This window comes from Phoca vitulina, unplaced genomic scaffold (genome assembly GCF_004348235.1).
Source record: "Phoca vitulina isolate PV1807 unplaced genomic scaffold, GSC_HSeal_1.0 scaffold6, whole genome shotgun sequence".
Classification (NCBI taxonomy): domain Eukaryota; kingdom Metazoa; phylum Chordata; class Mammalia; order Carnivora; family Phocidae; genus Phoca; species Phoca vitulina.
In genome coordinates this window covers 29,209,322-29,227,159 of record NW_022589709.1, presented here as the reverse complement: position 1 = coordinate 29,227,159, position 17,838 = coordinate 29,209,322, and the positions used below count along the sequence as shown (strand labels likewise).

The 17,838-nt window shown below is 37.9% G+C and overlaps 1 protein-coding gene across 13 annotated transcripts in view; it reads left to right on the top strand.

Annotated features, from left to right (window-relative positions):
- The window catches only part of PAM (peptidylglycine alpha-amidating monooxygenase), a 281,181-nt gene that overhangs the window by 187,877 nt on the left and 75,466 nt on the right, over positions 1 to 17,838 (top strand). The window lies entirely within an intron of this gene.

Below are 17,838 nucleotides of genomic sequence, written 5' to 3'. Positions count from 1 at the left end.
ATCTGTTGATGGACATCTTGGCTCTTTCCATAGTTTGGCTATTGTGGACATTGCTCCTATAAACATTGGGGTACAGGTGCCCCTTCGGATCACTACATTTGTATCTTTGGGGTAAATACCTGGTAGTGCAATTGCTGGGTCGTAGGGTAGCTCTATTTTCAACTTTTTGAGGAACCTCCATACTGTTTTCCGGAATGGCTACACCAGCTTGCATTCCCACCAACAGGGTAAGAGGGTTCCCCTTTCTCCTCATCCTCGCCAACATCTGTTGTTTCCTGACTTGTTCATTTTATTTTATTTTTTTTAAAGATTTTATTTATTTATTTGAGAGAGAGAACATGAGAGGGGGGAGGATCAGAGGGAGAAGCAGACTCCCTGCTGAGCAGGGAGTCCGATGCGGGACTCGATCCTGGGACTCCAGGATCATGACCTGAGCCGAAGGCAGTCGCTTAACCAACTGAGCCACCCAGGCGCCCCGTGACTTGTTCATTTTAGCCATTCTGACTGGTGTGAGGTGGTGTCTCACTGAGGTTTTGATTTGTATTTCCCTGATGCCAAGTGATGTTGAGCACTTTTTCATGTGTCTGTTGGCCATTTGGATGTCTTCTTTGCAGAAATGTCTGTTCATGTCTTCTGCCCATTTCTTGATTGGATTACTTGTTCTTTGGGTGTTGAGTTTGATAAATTCTTTATAGATTTTGGATACTAGCCCTTTATCTGTATGTCATTTGAAAACATCTTCTACCGTTCTGTTGGTTATCTTTTGGTTTTGTTGACTGTTGAAGAAATGACTTTTTTTTTTTAAGATTTTATTTATTTTTTGACAGAGAGAGAGACAGCGAGAGAGGAACACAAGCAGGGGGAGTGGGAGAGGGAGAAGCAGGCTTCCTGTCGAGCAAGGAGCCCGATGCGGGGCTCGATCCCAGGACCGTGGGATCATGACCTGAGCCGAAGGCAGACGCTTAACGACTGAGCCACCCAGGCGCCCCAGAAATGACTTTTATTTTGAAAACTATAATCTTTTATACGTCCTACTGTGCTGCTTTCTCTTATGCTGACTTCAGGGTACTTTTGCTTTCCAATGTATTGTCTTATCTACCCTCTCCTATTAGGGGATTCCTTCCAAGGAGTATTGTCAGAAGAATAGGGATTTAGCAATTTATTTCCATTACTATAGGCAAACCACTGGAAGAGTCAACATGTTTTGCAGTACCAGAAAAGTTCTCCAACACTTGAGTTCCTGTCGGTGCTTAATCTGTGATCTATACTTGCCACCTCGTGAACTCATCCATCGTCCACTGCACTGAGGCACAGAGCCCACCTAGTCCTTTGACACCTGCTAAACATCCGCCTAGACAACTCATTGGTCTACCCATGATTACGATGCACTTCATTTTTTCTTTATTGAAGTATAATTGACATATAATACCCTATTCGTTTAAGGTGTGTATCATAGTGATTCAGTATTTTTATACCTTATGAAATGATCCCCATGGTAAGTCTAGTTACCATCTGTCAGCATACAAAGTTATTACAATATTATTGACTATATTCCCTATGCTGTACATTAATCCCCATGACTTTATTTTGTAACTGGAAGTTTATACTATGTACTCCATTTAAATCCTCCTTTTCTTATTATAGAATCATTAACATGAGGAAGGGGCCCCCGTTCCCAAGGCAACCGAGACTGGTACTTTTCCTTGTGCTGTATTTAGTCGAACTCCAACTACCTTCCAGGTTCACACTTTAGTGTTCACGGGAGTGTAAATATTAAGCAATCTTCTCCTTGGCTTATCAGCTTTTCCACTATGTCTTGCTGACTTATACATATTGCCCCGAGTTCTCTAATTTAACATTATATTTCTGCTAACTAACCTCATACATTTTCCTCTCCAGACACATTAGCTTCCTCTCTGACAACTGAGTCTTGAAGTACATGTCCATCTCTGTCTATGAAGTATCCTCTGGGGCCTTTGCTGAGAGTGACTCATGTGGTGATAGGTCCATAGATTCTCAGTATTCAGGACTGGGACAGTAAATACAGTCTTTCTCTGGAAAAAGACATTAGAAAGGATAATTTTATATGATTGAAAAATTGTCATTAGCACTACAATCAGATATATTATCAATTAAACAAGCTCCTATGGACCAGCCCATGAACCTAACATCCAAATAAATACCAAATTGTTTTTATATTAAAAATATGCTTTGAGTTATAGTATACAAATAACTTTCCATTTTTGGAACAGAACCTAAAATCTTAAGTTATTCACTGTAGTGTTGAGACAGGGTTTTGTTGAAAAGAATGGAATAAATTTTTTTGTTTGAGGAACAAAGACGGAAATGATCTGCTCTAAAAATTTACAATGTTGGTGTGAGCGGAACAGGCAGATTCCAACACTGCTGACTTCCAAAGCATTGATAAGACTGTAATTTCCCAAGAAGGCAAGGAAGGCTTTCCCTGACCACCACAACTAAAGTAGCTGGCCATACCTGCACACTCCCCCACCCCCACTCTCTGTCCTTCTATAGAGCCCTGGACTTCACTTTTCAGCCAGATTCCTCCTGGCTTTGTAGTATGTCCTACCAGATACCACAGTGATACCCTAGGAAAGATGGATGATACAGACTAGTTTTAAAATATATTACTGTCATAATTTAATTTATTACTGGTGAGGGATTAATTTTGTTTTGTATTTTATGTTTAATCTAAGGATAATTTAAAAGTTCTGAGATTTAATATATAAGTATACAGTTATTCTTTAGGCGACTGATAAGGTACTTTTATAGTAATTTTTCATTATTCACTTTTTTGAGAACCATTTTTCTAAAAGAAGGCATATATGAGGTATGAGTTAGAAGGATTACTGGTACTATAATTCATGGGCCTTATTGTAATATAATAAAAATGTAAGCAAAAAATTTCACCCATGTAATTTTTTCAGTAGTATTAGATAAGATCCTATGCCTTAAGCTATACGTGACTTAGAAAATAAATAAACGCATGGGAAGATATCAAATCTTACTAAAACTAGAGAGCATTTTACATTTATTAAATCAGGGGTGAGTGGAGTTTGAATTAGAAAACCAGGACTGCCAGGGTTTGAACTAATCTGGCACAGTTTGGGGAGCTTTTTAAATTAGTGCGGGGTTTTGAAAAGCAACTTTGTCATATCATATGCATTTTATATAGAACATTAAAATCTTGCTCAAGGCTTTTATCCTAAAGAAAGAGTTGTTGTTTTTAAATGAGCTACCTACCCATGGTTGTTTATGCCCTATTAACTATTAATATGAAAAATTGGAAATTTAACAAAGGTCCCTTAATAGGGGACTAGTTAAATAAATGGTATAATAGCAAATCATAAAAATTTATATAGACCATCTAATAACAAATCATAAAACTGTATGTATGCTTGCATGTTTCCAAGTATTATAAAGAACAAGGAAAAAAATAGTCAATAAGCATTGACAAGTCAGAATTGTGTGATTTTTTTTCCTTTAAAATGTTGTAACATTATCTTGATGTTTTTCGATTTCACAAGTGGAAGTACTATGTTAAGTCTTTCAGTACCTACCAGTTAGTATGCTACATTCCCAATCATACCCTCCTGACAAAAAGCATCAGTAAAAATCTCTACATGCCTGATTTTCTTTAGGGAGTGATTTATTCTGTATAAAGATTCTATATTGTGATGGCACACTTATCTCTAGATGTACCTAGAAATGAAAAATAATTATATCATCATATCTTTGATTACAAATTATGTATGCTTTTATTATATATCATATGCATTATATTTGTATTACATATTTTTATATTACATATATAAACACACATATATAATCATATTAGTGTCGGTCCAGATTTGAACTAAATATCAAAACTGTTTTGTTTTTTTTTTTTTTAGATTTTTTTTTTTTTTTTATTTGAGAGAGAGAGAGAGAGAAACAGCATGAGAGGGGAGAGGGTCAGAGGGAGAAGCAGGCTCCCCGCTGAGCCGGGAGCCCGATGTGGGACTCGATCCCTGGACTCCGGGACCATGACCTGAGCCGAAGGCAGTCGCTTAACCAACTGAGCCACCCAGGCGCCCTAAATATCAAAACTGTTGATGGTATTTTTTAAGTATAGAAATTAAACATCAGAAGCAGACTCAGAGTACAAGGACATTACTACACTACTGAAAAGTAGGAAAATATTTGGCCTAAGGGGTGCATTTATCCTTACAGGGAGTATTTATCCTTATATGAGAAACCTAGGACTTTTCTTTAATAAAACACCAACAGTGAAAGAAAAATCTTTTAAAATTTGTTGGAATGTGATAAAGTATCAGAAGTCAGATGAGTGTCTCGGACCGTGATCTCTATTAGTAGGAAAAAAATTGAGTGTGATTTTAGAGTGAGTTCTGTGGGATTACATGAAATACTTGTTTTGGTTTGGCCTTTGTTTTAGAAACTGCACAGAACGTGAAGCTGTGCAAGCATCATTTAGAAGCAGCCATCTTTATTAAATGCCATATCAGTCACAGTGTCAGACCCTTGCCGGGGCTGGGTATCCTAACCTTCCTGCCCACAGGAGTTTAGTGTATGTTAGTAGGAGAGACAAGCACAAAATCTGCATTTATAGACAATACTAGAAATGTATACCAGCTCCGGGAGCTGCAGAGAGGCAGAGCATGCAAGTTTGCTGGGAAGCAAGGGGACTCATCTGGGAAAGGCTTCTTAGCCGATGGAAACAGAGCAAGGATTTGAATGGTGATCAGGAGCCCCCAGGTAGGCAGGGGCAGGGGGAAGACACATTCCAGACAAAGGTAAAAGCGTGTGCATAGACACAGGGAAGTGAAAAGCCTCATGTCCACAAGGAACTTTCGGTAATTTGGTACTACTGGAGTATGAAATGCAAAGAGAGAAGTGGCAAGAAATGAGAACACTGGTGAAGGGTGGGGTCAGACCATAGAGAGCTTTGTTAGGACTTTATTCCGCAAAGCACTCAGAGTGCTTATCAGCCAAGCAGTAACCTAAGCTTCAGTCCTAAGTTTGAGGGCGTGGGAAAGCTACTAGCCTAATGTAGAAAAGATCAGGACTTTAGCAGGCCAGGGTGACCCAGGACTGAGGCTCCGGAAAGCCAGAATGAATCCTTTTTTAAATGTACACTTCCTAGCTTTTTATAAATTAATTCCATGGAAAAAATAAAGTAATATAATTAGAAATGATTGTCCCAGCGAGCCTGACTGGCTCGGTTGGTGGAGCGTGCAGCTGTTGATTTTGGGGCTGTGAGTTCAAGCTCCACGTTGGGTGTAGCGGTTTCTTAAAAATATTAAAAAAAAAAAAAAAAAAAAAAAAAGAATATCCCGTATAAACAGTAATCTTGTACAGGGGTTAGGTGGTGAGACTCTTAAGACCAGATGGCCTGATAAAGGTACTTGCTAGTTCTGTTAACCCTCACAAAATTTCTAGACCTCTCTGCCCTCCTCCTCACCTATAAAGTGGGATCATAATGGTTCATATAAAGGTACCTGCTAAGTGCTCAGTAAAGGTTAACTGGTATCATCATAGTCCCTATAAAAGGCTTCAAGGTGACATAAATTGTCCTAAATGCAACCTTTTGGTCATAGTTGCCCATAATATAAAGAGTGTGTTGGTTACTTTTCAAGGGTATTAAAATTTCTTGTTGTATGTAGACACAGAACTGTTCATAGCTGTTACGTTGTGACTAGAAGTTTCCTAGTTGTGCTGTTTCTTGTTCTCCACAACAGTTTTTGTTATTCATAGTTCATTTATAAGAAGATAAACTACAAGACTGTCCCTGCCCTGGAGGGAATTAGAATAATGGGAACTAGACATTCCTCCTGGTCCTCTTTTTTTTTTTTTTTTTTTTTTTTTTCCACCCAAGTTTTTTCAATCAAGTCTTGTTCCAAAGAGAAAATTCTCCTGAGATTATTGCAGAAATTTGCCACATTTCTTTTGGGCGTTTTGGCCCACGGGAATCTTAAGAAAACTGGCCTCTCCTTTGCAGAGTTACTGGTATTAGTTTCCTGGTCTTCAACATTAACTCATTTCTCAAATTGGAAAACCCGTTTACTCACTAACTGAAGTTGGAACAGATATCCTTAAAATGGGTGTAAGGACCTCTGCCCAAGTACGTAAGTTCCGACTCTCTTTGGGTTGGCAGAATTTCCAGGCTGTAAACTACTTCCTGTCCTTCAGCTCTTGTTGCTTATAGGAAAAGGAGCAAGTATTGTCAGGGATACAGACCCTCTTCCCCCATCACACACTCACGTACACACACATCCGGGCTCCCTTCCACCCCTCCAGCCCAGCCCTCAAAATAAACATACATTTGAGCATGTTCCTTGCTAGTGTAGCTAAGAGATTCATTTTCCTTTGAGGGGGTGTTTAATACTTAATTCTAAGTCAGATGAATGAAACCTGGGGATCCTGTTTTCAGCTCTCCTTTATGTGAGCTCTCAGAAATTTAGTCTCCAAATTTTGGGGATTATAAGTAAAATCATATCATAAAATTACAGGTAGTACCCTTAGCGAACAAATCATTTTTGATAGCCATGTTTTCCAGAAAGCTAAGGTTTTAACTCTGCAAGTACTATACCTTCAAAACATTTTGGACAGAAATCTTGCCCAAATATATTACATGTCTTTTGAAATTAAAATAGGGGGTAGATGCTTAATGCTGATAGCTGTGTCCAACACAACTGATTGGTAATAGATGTTAGTTTCCCTCCTTATCGCTGTCCCCCTTTTCTTCATAATTTAGGGATATCATCCTGAACTTTACTGCACAATGATTTCCCTCAAAATTTTAGGACTATATGGAGTTTTTCTGTTACTGGGGTTGTTGCCTTCTTCTATCTGCTTTTCTGTATTTTCTGTATGTTCTTCTTTGTCAAGCTACCATTTCAACTCATTTTAATTCAAACAGAGCACTGCATGGAGGCTAAGATGGGCAAACTCAAAAATCTGCCTTCATGTAGCTCACCATCCGGTGGTGGCAAATAAAAATAAAACAATAGCTATAATCACATGAGTCAGTACACAGTCTTCGGGGCTAGAGGGGATTGAGAGGCAGGCAAGACCATGCCCAGTTGAGAAAGAGACTGATTTCTTACAGGCATCATTCTCCCTTGTTCTAAATTGATGAGTTAGATGTGGAATCTAGGTGGCTCCTTTTCATATAATTGTTCATAAATTTAGTATAAACAGACTCATAATTGAAGTCCTTACAAGGAACTTTCTGAATAAAATCCTGAGAACACTAGTGCCTGGACTTGGTGACCTTTGGATTTGATTTCTCCTTGCCTTCTTTGTGTCATCCCATCCTGTGATCTCTTAGGCGTGGCTTCTGCACAGCTTCATTCCAGGAAAGTGGGTATTACTAGACATAGGGTGTGAGTTCAAGCATGCACACCCCACACTCGTCCACATCCACACCATGGGGGTTCCTGGCTCACCACCGCCGCAGGAACAGTAGGAAGAGCATGAGAGAATGGAAACAATGGCAGGCAGAAGGGAAAACAGAGGGCTCTCGAGGAATTCTAATTCCACGGTGACTTCTGCCGCATCTCTGCCAGGAAGCTATTGCAAAAAGCTTTGAAATTGTGAGCCCAGGAAAAATCCCTTGCTAATGCATTTTTGAACAAGATGGAGCATAGATCAGTGGCAGGGCAGCTGCTCTTAAAATTATTTCATTCCAGTATGAAGCAGAGTACTCTGACTTTAGTGGAAGCGTGAGAGTGCTCTTGACTCCCTGATACCTGATTGCAGAGATATCGGGGAAACTGGGGGAAACTGCGGGGAAGGTCGTGCCCCACCGCTTCCTCTGTTGTTTTCTCTAAACCCCTCCCAGTGGCTTCCTCCTGCATGCTCTCCAGGAAGATACACCATCTTCTTTTACTCCTCTGCAAAGTGAGGGATACTATGGGTGGGGTGTTTAAATCCATGTATTTTCTAGCATTCTGGATTACTTTCCGTATTTGAGAACCTCCTTAAAATTGCAAGCGTGGAATGTGTTACTTCTTCCCCACCCCCAGGGAGCTGCCTGAAAGCCATGAGCCTCTACACTGACAAGGAGACTAGATGGCACCTTCCTAGCACTCAGCCTGGCCTTCCCTGAATAGGACCCTGATGTGCACATAGTCCAACAAGCCTAATCCCCTTCCAGAATATAGGAGGTTAAGGGCGTCTGGGTGGCTCAGTCGGTTAAGTGTCTGCCTTTTGACTCCTGTCGTGGTCCCAGGGTCCTGACGTCAAACCCCAGGTCAGGTTCCCTCCTCAGCAGGGAGTCTGCTTCTCCCTCTCCCTCTGCCCCTCTACCCCGCTCATGCTCTCTTACACGCGCGCTCTCTCTCTCTCAAATAAATTAAATCTTTAAAAAATATATAGGAGGTTAGTTCTCACCACGGTCTTTCATTCCAGGGTGCACATAACGTGTCCAAGTTCTCAACACCAAGGATAGCAGCCCTGCTTAAGCAAGCATAGCCTCAGCACATACAGAAAGGTGGTTCCAGAAAGAGTACATTTTGCCTCAGTTTCCCTCTTTTCTCTCAAGGCTGTGATACCCATGCCACTCAGCAAGTCTCCTTTCTTCCTTCCCCAACTTCCATTTTTTTTTAATTTCTCTTTCTTTCTTTCTTTCTTTCTTTCTTTCTTTCTTTCTTTCTTTCTTTCTTCTTATCTCTTTTTTTATATATATTAACATATAATGTATTATTTGTTTTGGGGGTACAGGTCTGTGATTTATATGTCTTACACAATTCATAGCACTTTTTATTTCTTTATTATTCCTTGATGTAAGGGCACAAACTTTTACTCAATGCTTTGGGCCAAATGTGGTTTGGAAGTAAGAACTTTAAATCTGATAGAAAGGTCCTCAAACACATAAATCATGTATTATATTATATCACCTTTGGGAGTCTGGGGCACCATCCCTAATCATATATGCTTGTATTCCTATAGCAAAATGTTCAAATAGTCACACTACAAGGGATAAATAAAAATCATATATAGCATCACATCCGTTCAGACCAAATTTTGCTGCCAAACATTATTTAAAAAAACCTTAGGCTTCCAGAGCTTTTCAGATTTCAGGATTGCAAAAAGTTCTATTAGAACAAAAAAACCTATTCCCTAACACTGGAGTTCTCAGTTAAAATAATAACAAGGATTGGAGGACTCTGGATATATCTGAATATTTTCCCATTAAAATAATCTCTCCCAAACTTTATTTTTCATCTTTTGGAAAATACAGAAAAACATGAAAAAGAAAAGTAAAAAAATCACAATGCCTTACTATTCAAAAAACCTATATAAGGTGACTGTTGCACATCTCTATGAATGTGCTAAAAACCCGACTTATACACTTTAAAGGGGTAAATTGCATGTTATGTGGATTATACCTCAGTGAAGCTATTGAAGAAAAGGTATATAGACTACAAAGGAAAAGAAAAATCTGTGATACCCTCTTCATTTCTACTTCCCTTTCTCCCTGGACTCCCACCTCCAGGTAACTGTCATTTATATCTGCCTACTTTTCACATGCTTATCCTAACTAACAGTTCTGTATAAACACAGAAACCACAGATGTGTATATATGCACTTTTTCTTTTTTGGACAAAAATCAGACCACTCTCTTCACAGATCTGCATCTGCTGTTGTTTTTAATTTAACAGTGTACCCTGGGCATATTTCTAAGGCAGACCATGTAAAGCTCTTCCATTATTTATAATGGCTGCCTAGTATTCTGTTGTGCAGATATACTGTAATTTATATATCCTGTTCCCTATTAAAGACATTTAAGTTCTGAGTTTTTTTGCTATCACAAGCGATGCTGCGGTGAACTTTAATGTGAGCAGTGTTTTAAGTAATGATGTATTGCTACTGCAGGGTAGATTTCTAGAAATGGGATTTTTGGGTCGTGTAGTGTTTAAGCCTTAAGATTCCACCAAATTACCCGACAAAAGAGTTTTTCCAATTTACAATCCAAGTGAATGAGTGAGCCTCATATCCTTACCTCCACTAGATGTTTTCACACTTGAAAAATTTTGCCCATTGTTTACTTAAACAAAGGAATGCCTCTTATTATTTCATTAATAGGATTGGAATTAGCTGGAAGGGCTTAATAGAATTACCTCTAAAGTACATACTCTTTACTAATCCTGAGAAGTCAGGATTTCTCAGAATCTAATCTAAGGAGTACCTGCACCAGAATCTCCTTGGGGTGCTTTTTAAAGTGAAAATTCCTGGTTCCAACCAGATACTGAATCAGACGCACAAAAAGTAGAGGTGAGGTGCTGGTGTATGGGAGCTGGCTCGTATTGACTCACAAGACCCAGTTGTTAATTTTCAGATGTTTTTTGTAACCATCACTAAAAATGAAGGCAATAGATACTCAAAAATTATCATCTCCTAATTATTTTACTACATTTTACTATCACTGCTCTTGAGGATATTTAAGTTATTATTTCTCTTGTATCCATATAGTGGAAATACTGTAGAAAAATAACTGCTCATCTCTTCCCAGCCCAGTGTTCAGTGCTGTCACATCGATAGCTTGAAATCAACCATGGTGGGAGGAGTCGCATTATGGAAATTGACAAATGCTGCAGATCAGAGCTTGAGAAATTATTTTGTTGGTTGTTTAGATTTAAGAAAATGATGGAGGGGTGCCTGGGTGGTGCAGTCCGTTAAGTATCTGACTCTTGGTTTCAGCTCAAGTTGTGATCCCAGGGTCGTGAGATCAAGCCCCAGGATGGGCTCTGCACTCAGCATGGAGTCTGCTTGAGATTCTCTCTCCCTCTCCCTCTGCCCCTCCCATTTATGCTTGCTCTCTCTCTCTCTCTCTCTCTCTTGCTCTCTCTAAAATAAATAAATAAATCTTTTTAAAAAGAGAGAGAGAAAGTTATGGAAAAGGTGTTGGTGATGCAGATTATTGTGAATAGTCTTAAAATTTGAGGAAATATTTTTCCAATATTAAAAGCCATTAACCAGCACAGCAAAGATTTGACCCACATCACTGACAAGCAAATGCAGTTCCAACATTTATCTTTGTTGTTTCAATAAACAAGAACATCAGCAAACATTCTTGTCTGAATTACTCACTCATCAGTTAAAACCATACATTGGCTATGGAAAAGTTCAGAAAAAAATGAGGAAAGAATTCTGTGTCATTCAACTGGTGATATGGAATTTACAGTAAAGAATATTATATATTTTATTATTTATTAATTGTGTGCTACACATCATTTATATTAACAAAAACTATAATAAATTCATATATACACACACAAGCATATTTTTCCCCAGAGACAATATGTTACCAGTACCAGTGAGCCCAGAATTCTGGAATTTTAATGAGCTGCCCAGTTGATTTTGATGCAAACTAAAGTTTAAAAACAGAGGCTCAGGTGGCTCCTGGGTGGCTCAGTTGTTAAGCATCTGCCTTCGGCTCAGGTCCTGATCCCAGGGTCCCGGGATCGAGCCCCGCATCGGGCTCCCCGCTCTGCGGGAAGCCTGCTTCTCCCTCTGCCATTCCCCTTGCTTGTGTTCTCTCTCTCGCTGTGTCTCTCTCTGTCAAATAAATAATCAAAAATCTTAAAAAAAAAACAAAAAAAAAACAGAAGCTCAGATTGTCCTAGTAAGAATTGAAGTGACTTCTGCATTTTTTGTTCCCCCTGTACTACGTGTGTGTCAGGGCAATCTCCTGGGGCTTGGGACATGAGCAGAATAATTTGCACTTACCAAAATAAGTATAATTAAATCTCAATTCTCTTAAGAAAGGGGGAGCTTTGAAAGAGGAAAATTGCATTTAATTACTGCCTGGTATTCTAGCGCTTTCTTGATTTCACTTAGAAATTTGAAGGAGAGTTTATTCTTAACTTTTTCATAAAATTTGGTGTTTGGATTTCAAAGAGTTGCAATAGTAGAAGCCATTTACAATGAATAGATGACTTTCTTGGATATCCCCCTTGCTTTATATAGGTCTGCAAATGTTCCTTCTTTACACTTAATTCAGATGAACCTATTTGAAGGGTGAGCAAAAATAAGTTATATCCCCCCCCCCCATTTTTTACATTTTTATTTTTAAGTGGAATGTATGGAGCGACAGGGACTAGAAAGTGAGAGAAAGGCAGAGACCATGAGAGCAATTCTGAGAGAGAAATGATTGGCAAGCAGGTAACATTCCACCTGCACAAAATTCTGTAGCCTATTAGACCTTTGAACATAAAGAGAAGAGATGGAAATATGACTGAGAAGGCATTGTTGAAAAGAAAACCATAACTTCCTTTTCTTCTGAGAAGAAAGGAGTAAAAACCAGAGACCTTATGTGTTGTATACTAAGGTGTTTTTAAAGTGCTTGTTTTTAACCCCAGAGACTTGAGTCTTCAGGATGATGAGGTAAGAACAGTGTGCCGGGAGGGCTCATCCAGCCCAACCCCTCCATTTTACAGAAATGGGGATCGATGTTCAGAAAGGTTAAGTGATTTGCCTAAGGTGATAGAGCTACTAGTCCAATGCTATTAAAAACCAAAAAAATTTAATTTGCGTTGGATTTCTAGTTTGTATATAAGCCAAAGTTCATGTCCTGACTATGTAAAACAAATAATGGAGTCAGTGTTTCTAAACAGTCTTTTGAACCACTAGGAACCAGGAGGAATGAACTCAATCATGCACAGCAGAATAAATATGTATAAAGATGGAGTCGCTTACCTCATCTCATTTAGACCTTTTCATCCTGATGTATGAAGTAATCGACTTCCCTTATCAAGCAGGGATATTTCTAAATCAGGTTGCTTGATAATCCCACTGCTTTCAGAAGAATTGTAATCGGATGTTCTTCATGTTCTTGTCTACCCTTCATTATACACAAGCAGTTTGATGTGAGTCATGGGAATGATTTTAGGTCTATTCAGTACCTCTCAAATGATCCAAAAGAAGCCTATTATCTGCAGTATTTTTTTGGTCTTGCCACTCTCTTCACACAAATGTGAGTTCCCTGATTACCTAGCTTCCTGCATTTCAACTTTGTTAATCATCCTCAGTATGGAAGACTAATGATCCTTATTCATCTCATTCATTCCATGGGGCACCTGTTTATTTTAATACCCAAATATGGCCATTAAGTATCAGGAATTACATTTTCATTCATTTGGTTATGAGAAGACCTATAAAGCACTGCAGTATTATTTCTTTTTTAAAGGATATATTCAGAATGTTTTTTATCCCTGAAATGTGTTTTTTAAAGCAATTTAACATTGAACAATATAATATTTAGTTTAAGTGATGTCTTTTTTAGGAAAAAAAAACGTTCCCTAATACCATTTAGTTTGTTGTATCTCGAATTTATTTTCTAGTTGTTTTTCAAGAAAACCTTATACTTTACCTTCATTTATTCCTTTGTAACTCATGCTTTTGTAATCACTCATAATTATTAACTCCTCTTTTGAAGTTGGTCATGGCTACATAGTCCCAACTAATTAATTCCCTTTAAATTAATAGCAGATAACATTCCATTATTTAACCAAAAGAAATTAAGAGGAGGAATAAGGTTACTTGCGCATCAGCTCACATAAAAATTAGAAGATGCAATTAAGTTTCAGTGTCATCTAGTTCAGGGCCCTGACACTCTTCAAGGCATTTTTCACATGTTTCATACATATTCCAGCTGGTTTCCTACCCCTCACCCTGTCCCTCACTGCTCCCCTTCATTGCCTTAGCACATTTATATTTGTTTACTGTGTTCTAGGAATTCTGGCAAATGATAGAAGTTCTTAAAGAGGTATGCTAAGATTTGCACCTTCCATTTCCCATTTACTATTAATTCTCTTGTATGTTAGTTGACTGTCTTACTTGTAAAATGTAAGATAACCCTAAATAAATACATGATCAAAAAAACATTTGATGAAAATGATTCAATTATAATATTTAGTGATATTTACAAAATATTCTGTTAGAAAAATATAATCCAGCCTACCCGGGGCCTGGAAGAGCCACTACAAATCTCCCTCTTTATGCCAACAGAAACATTACTCTCCTCTTCATCCAATTTGGAAACCCTTCCTCCTGCTCTCCATTTCTTTTCATTATCTATTAATTCTTATTTTCTCTATCTTTGAAAACTTTCAAGAGTTTTTCTTACTGTAGGAATATTTCTCCTCTCCACACTTGCCTAGCCCCATTTTTTTGGCAAGTCTTTCTTATTCTTGTTTCCCCAACTTAAGTGTAATATATCACCTAGAAATAACTGAAAGGAGAATAAAATCTGGTCAGTAACCAGAGTCCCTTCTACCCTAACCCTTTATCTTACAGTAAAAAGACTTGCTTAAGGACTGAGGGAATTTTGGGAGATAATTTGGGTCACCAAAGGGTTTCAGTGTTTTTTCATTAATGTAGAGGTGATACTTAGCACTTACATACCACCTCTTAACTCAAGTGCTTTATAAATGTTACTTTATTCACATCACAACATAAACATATTGAATGACTGAAAATTAATGCTAAATCAAATATATGAGCTATAATGTTCTAAATGTATTCCCTAATTAATACCACGGACTACCTGCACGCATAATTATATGTAAATTAGATACTTCAGATTTTTTCATTGAAGAACCACGCACAATACACAATAGTATTTTAAGTTGATGAAGACAGTTGGGTGGAAAATGTAGCCACTGATTTTACATTGAGCTTCAAAGGCGTATACTGCAGTTAAATCACTGCTTTTGCAGAATATAAACTTCCTATTTTCAAAACAAAGTAGGATAGTGTTGCCTCTTTTTGTTTATCATTCATGAGCAGTTAGAGGTTTAAGTTAAATAAAAGGGGGAGAATGTGTTGCACAAAAGAGTTGAGAATTCCAAAGGGAGTGAAAGGTTAACCTTTTATATACATAAAAAAATACTCTCAAAATTATTCAAAAATTCATAATAGAGCATTTTATATGAGAAACAATTTTAGCTTTATGTTTCAAGTTGAATTTAAAACAGTAACTTTGAGACGCCTGGGTGGCTCAGTCGGTTAAGTGTCTGCCTTGGGCTTAGGTCATGATCCCAGGGTCCTAGGCTCCAGCCCTGCATCAGGATCCCTGCTCAGTGGGGAGTCTGCTTTTCCCTCTCCCTCTCCCCCTTCCCCCCGACCCCTGCTCATGCTCTCTCTTGCTATCTCTTTCTCTCAAATAAATAAATATCTTTTTAAAAATTAAAAAAATAATAAAACAGCATCTTTGAATAAAAATCTTAAAGTCCCTTTTCATTCCATTATTTATTTTATCTAATACTTTTTGTGTGGCTCCTAGACTTTTGCAGGTACATTCAGCCCTCAGTGGGGAGAACAGACAATAATTGGGAGAATGCAGAAGAAAATTTAGATTATCCTTTTGAAAATGAATATATATTAAAAACAGAGATACAGTAAAAAAAAAAAAAAAAAAAAAAGTTGAAGGACTTTCCTTGAGAGAAAGGGGAAAAAATATTTCCTAGTAACCAGATGTGATATTTAAAATAGTCCAACCAAAGCCCATGAAGCTAGTGGACAACTAGTTAAATGTGCCTGGTTTTAGCTAAAAGAGAACTCCAGAAAGACAAATAAATGTTTGCATATAGCATATCCATAACATAAAGATTTAAAACTTAATGCCTCAGGAATGGGACCCAAATGGAGGGTTTTGCCTCTTGACCTGGGTGTTGTTTACAAGGGTATATTAGCTTTTTTGAATTCCTGAAGCTGTACCTTCTGATTTGTGCACTTTTCTGTATATTATAGTTCAGCAGAAAGTTCAAGAACCAATCAATAATTTAAAAACTCACTGCCATTTAAAAAAAAAATACTGTATTTACTTAGGATTGCTGGGTTTTGTCTTTTAATTTTACTTCTTTAGTAGTATGATCCTGGAGCCGGTTCATAACTCTGAGAGGAGAATTGTATAAATCCTAAGCTTTACTATAGATTTTTTTTTTTTTTTTTTGCATTCATAAAAGATGGAAGCAGGAAGGTGCTCTGACATTAGTCATGCCGTAACATCCTCCACGCACAGAGTGATTATAAAAGCACATTGGTGAGCCTGCCTGCCTGCCTTCCATTTGATCTCTTTTGGGAACAGAACAGGCCATCATTTGTGAAAGTCGTCTTCTTGCAAGATGGATAAATGCATTTTCTCTTCCTTGCCACAGGACAAATGGAAGCTAGTAATTTCTAGTCCCATAGCAGTGAATACAAAATCAAAAGAGGCTAACTCGCTGCAGTGACAGCTTCAAGAGGAATTCTTTTTTGAAGATTTTTTTTTTTTTTTTTTTTTTTTTTGGTAGTGCTGGTTTATTTAGCACTGAAGCTTGTCTGCTAAGCCAGCTTTCAGCAGCCTCCAGGAAAACCTCTGTGCAGGTTGCGTCTGTATTAGCAGTGCCCCTATTTCACTGATATTTGCTAAGCAGATACGCATTTGCTGTGACAACTCAAGGTGCTAGTGCTTTTTGAGCAGAAATTTTTTTATATCAGTGTATCTGTAACTGGAGAGTCCTGATATTCTGAGATTGTGATGTCAAGGAACTGTGAATTCTCTAGGGGAAATCTGGTGACTTGAATTTTGTTTGGAAGAAACTCTAACATAGAAATTCCAGGTACACATTTTCTGGTTAAATTGGAGGATCATCTTTTTACTGAGTACTGTCAAGTGACTTTAAGACCTGCATTTTAATACAGGTGGTACCAAAAAAACCCACAAAAACAAAAACAAAAAAAAACAACAATAAAGGAGCTGTGTATTAGTTTCATTAAAACCAAAGCGAGCACAAGAAGCCAGTCCGCTGTTCCCTCAACTCTTTGCCTCCTGTGCTTGAGTCCAGCTCATCTGCTGCAGCATTTCAAATGTACAGAAATAACCTTTTTTATATAACTACACAGTCCAACTGTATAGAAATAACTTTTTTTTTTTTTTTAACAATGTGGCCCAACTGACAAAACTGACAGCAATCTGTTCCAATGTGAAGGAAACTGGCCGTGTTGAATCTATTAAGAGACTGCACTCTCCACTCTCCTAAGGGATTTTCCAAGTAATTTTGACTACATGAAAATTTTTCTGACCTTAGAAATGAATCCCCAAGGAATCTCCCATTCTTGGTCACCTTGGGAGCCATGATGTAATCTCAGCAAAACCTCATCTGTCCCATTAACTTAATATTGTTAATTTAGAACAAAGAACCATAAGGTGAAGATCAAGCCAGCTTCAGATGCAATTACATTATCTATGTACATACATTATTGCAAAATTATTGGTGTGTACTATGATCTCCTTGATTCATTTTTGTTTGTTCAAGACAGGGAGAAAGTTAGGAAGGTGGACTTTAACTTATTATGTTCAGAACACTCTGAGAGGGTGGAAGGGTATGATACAGTTGACTACTTGCTTACAAATTTTGTGAAATATGTTTTTATCATTAAACATGTTATTGTTTTGTTTTTCATAAGACTTCCCAATGGTTCCAGGCATGCTTTGTCAGCACTTCCATAAGGAAAGGATCCATTATCCAAAACTGTGGTTGGAATAGTAGATAATGGGTATGCTTTATCCTTTACTTTCCTAGGAGAGTGCAGTGAATTGAAATCCACTCTACGACTGTCTTTCTGAAGGACTTTTCCAATTAATGGGATGTAGTTTATTTATAACAATACATATGGTTCCCCCAGGATCGATGGTTAACCTGTTTTTTTATTGAAGCAGGAAACAACCAGGACAAGATGAGCTCATGAAGTATAGAAGGCTATCTCTAGAGGGAAAGATTAGGAGAGACCAACAGTCTTCTAAGGACCTACAATCTAATAGGTTATTAT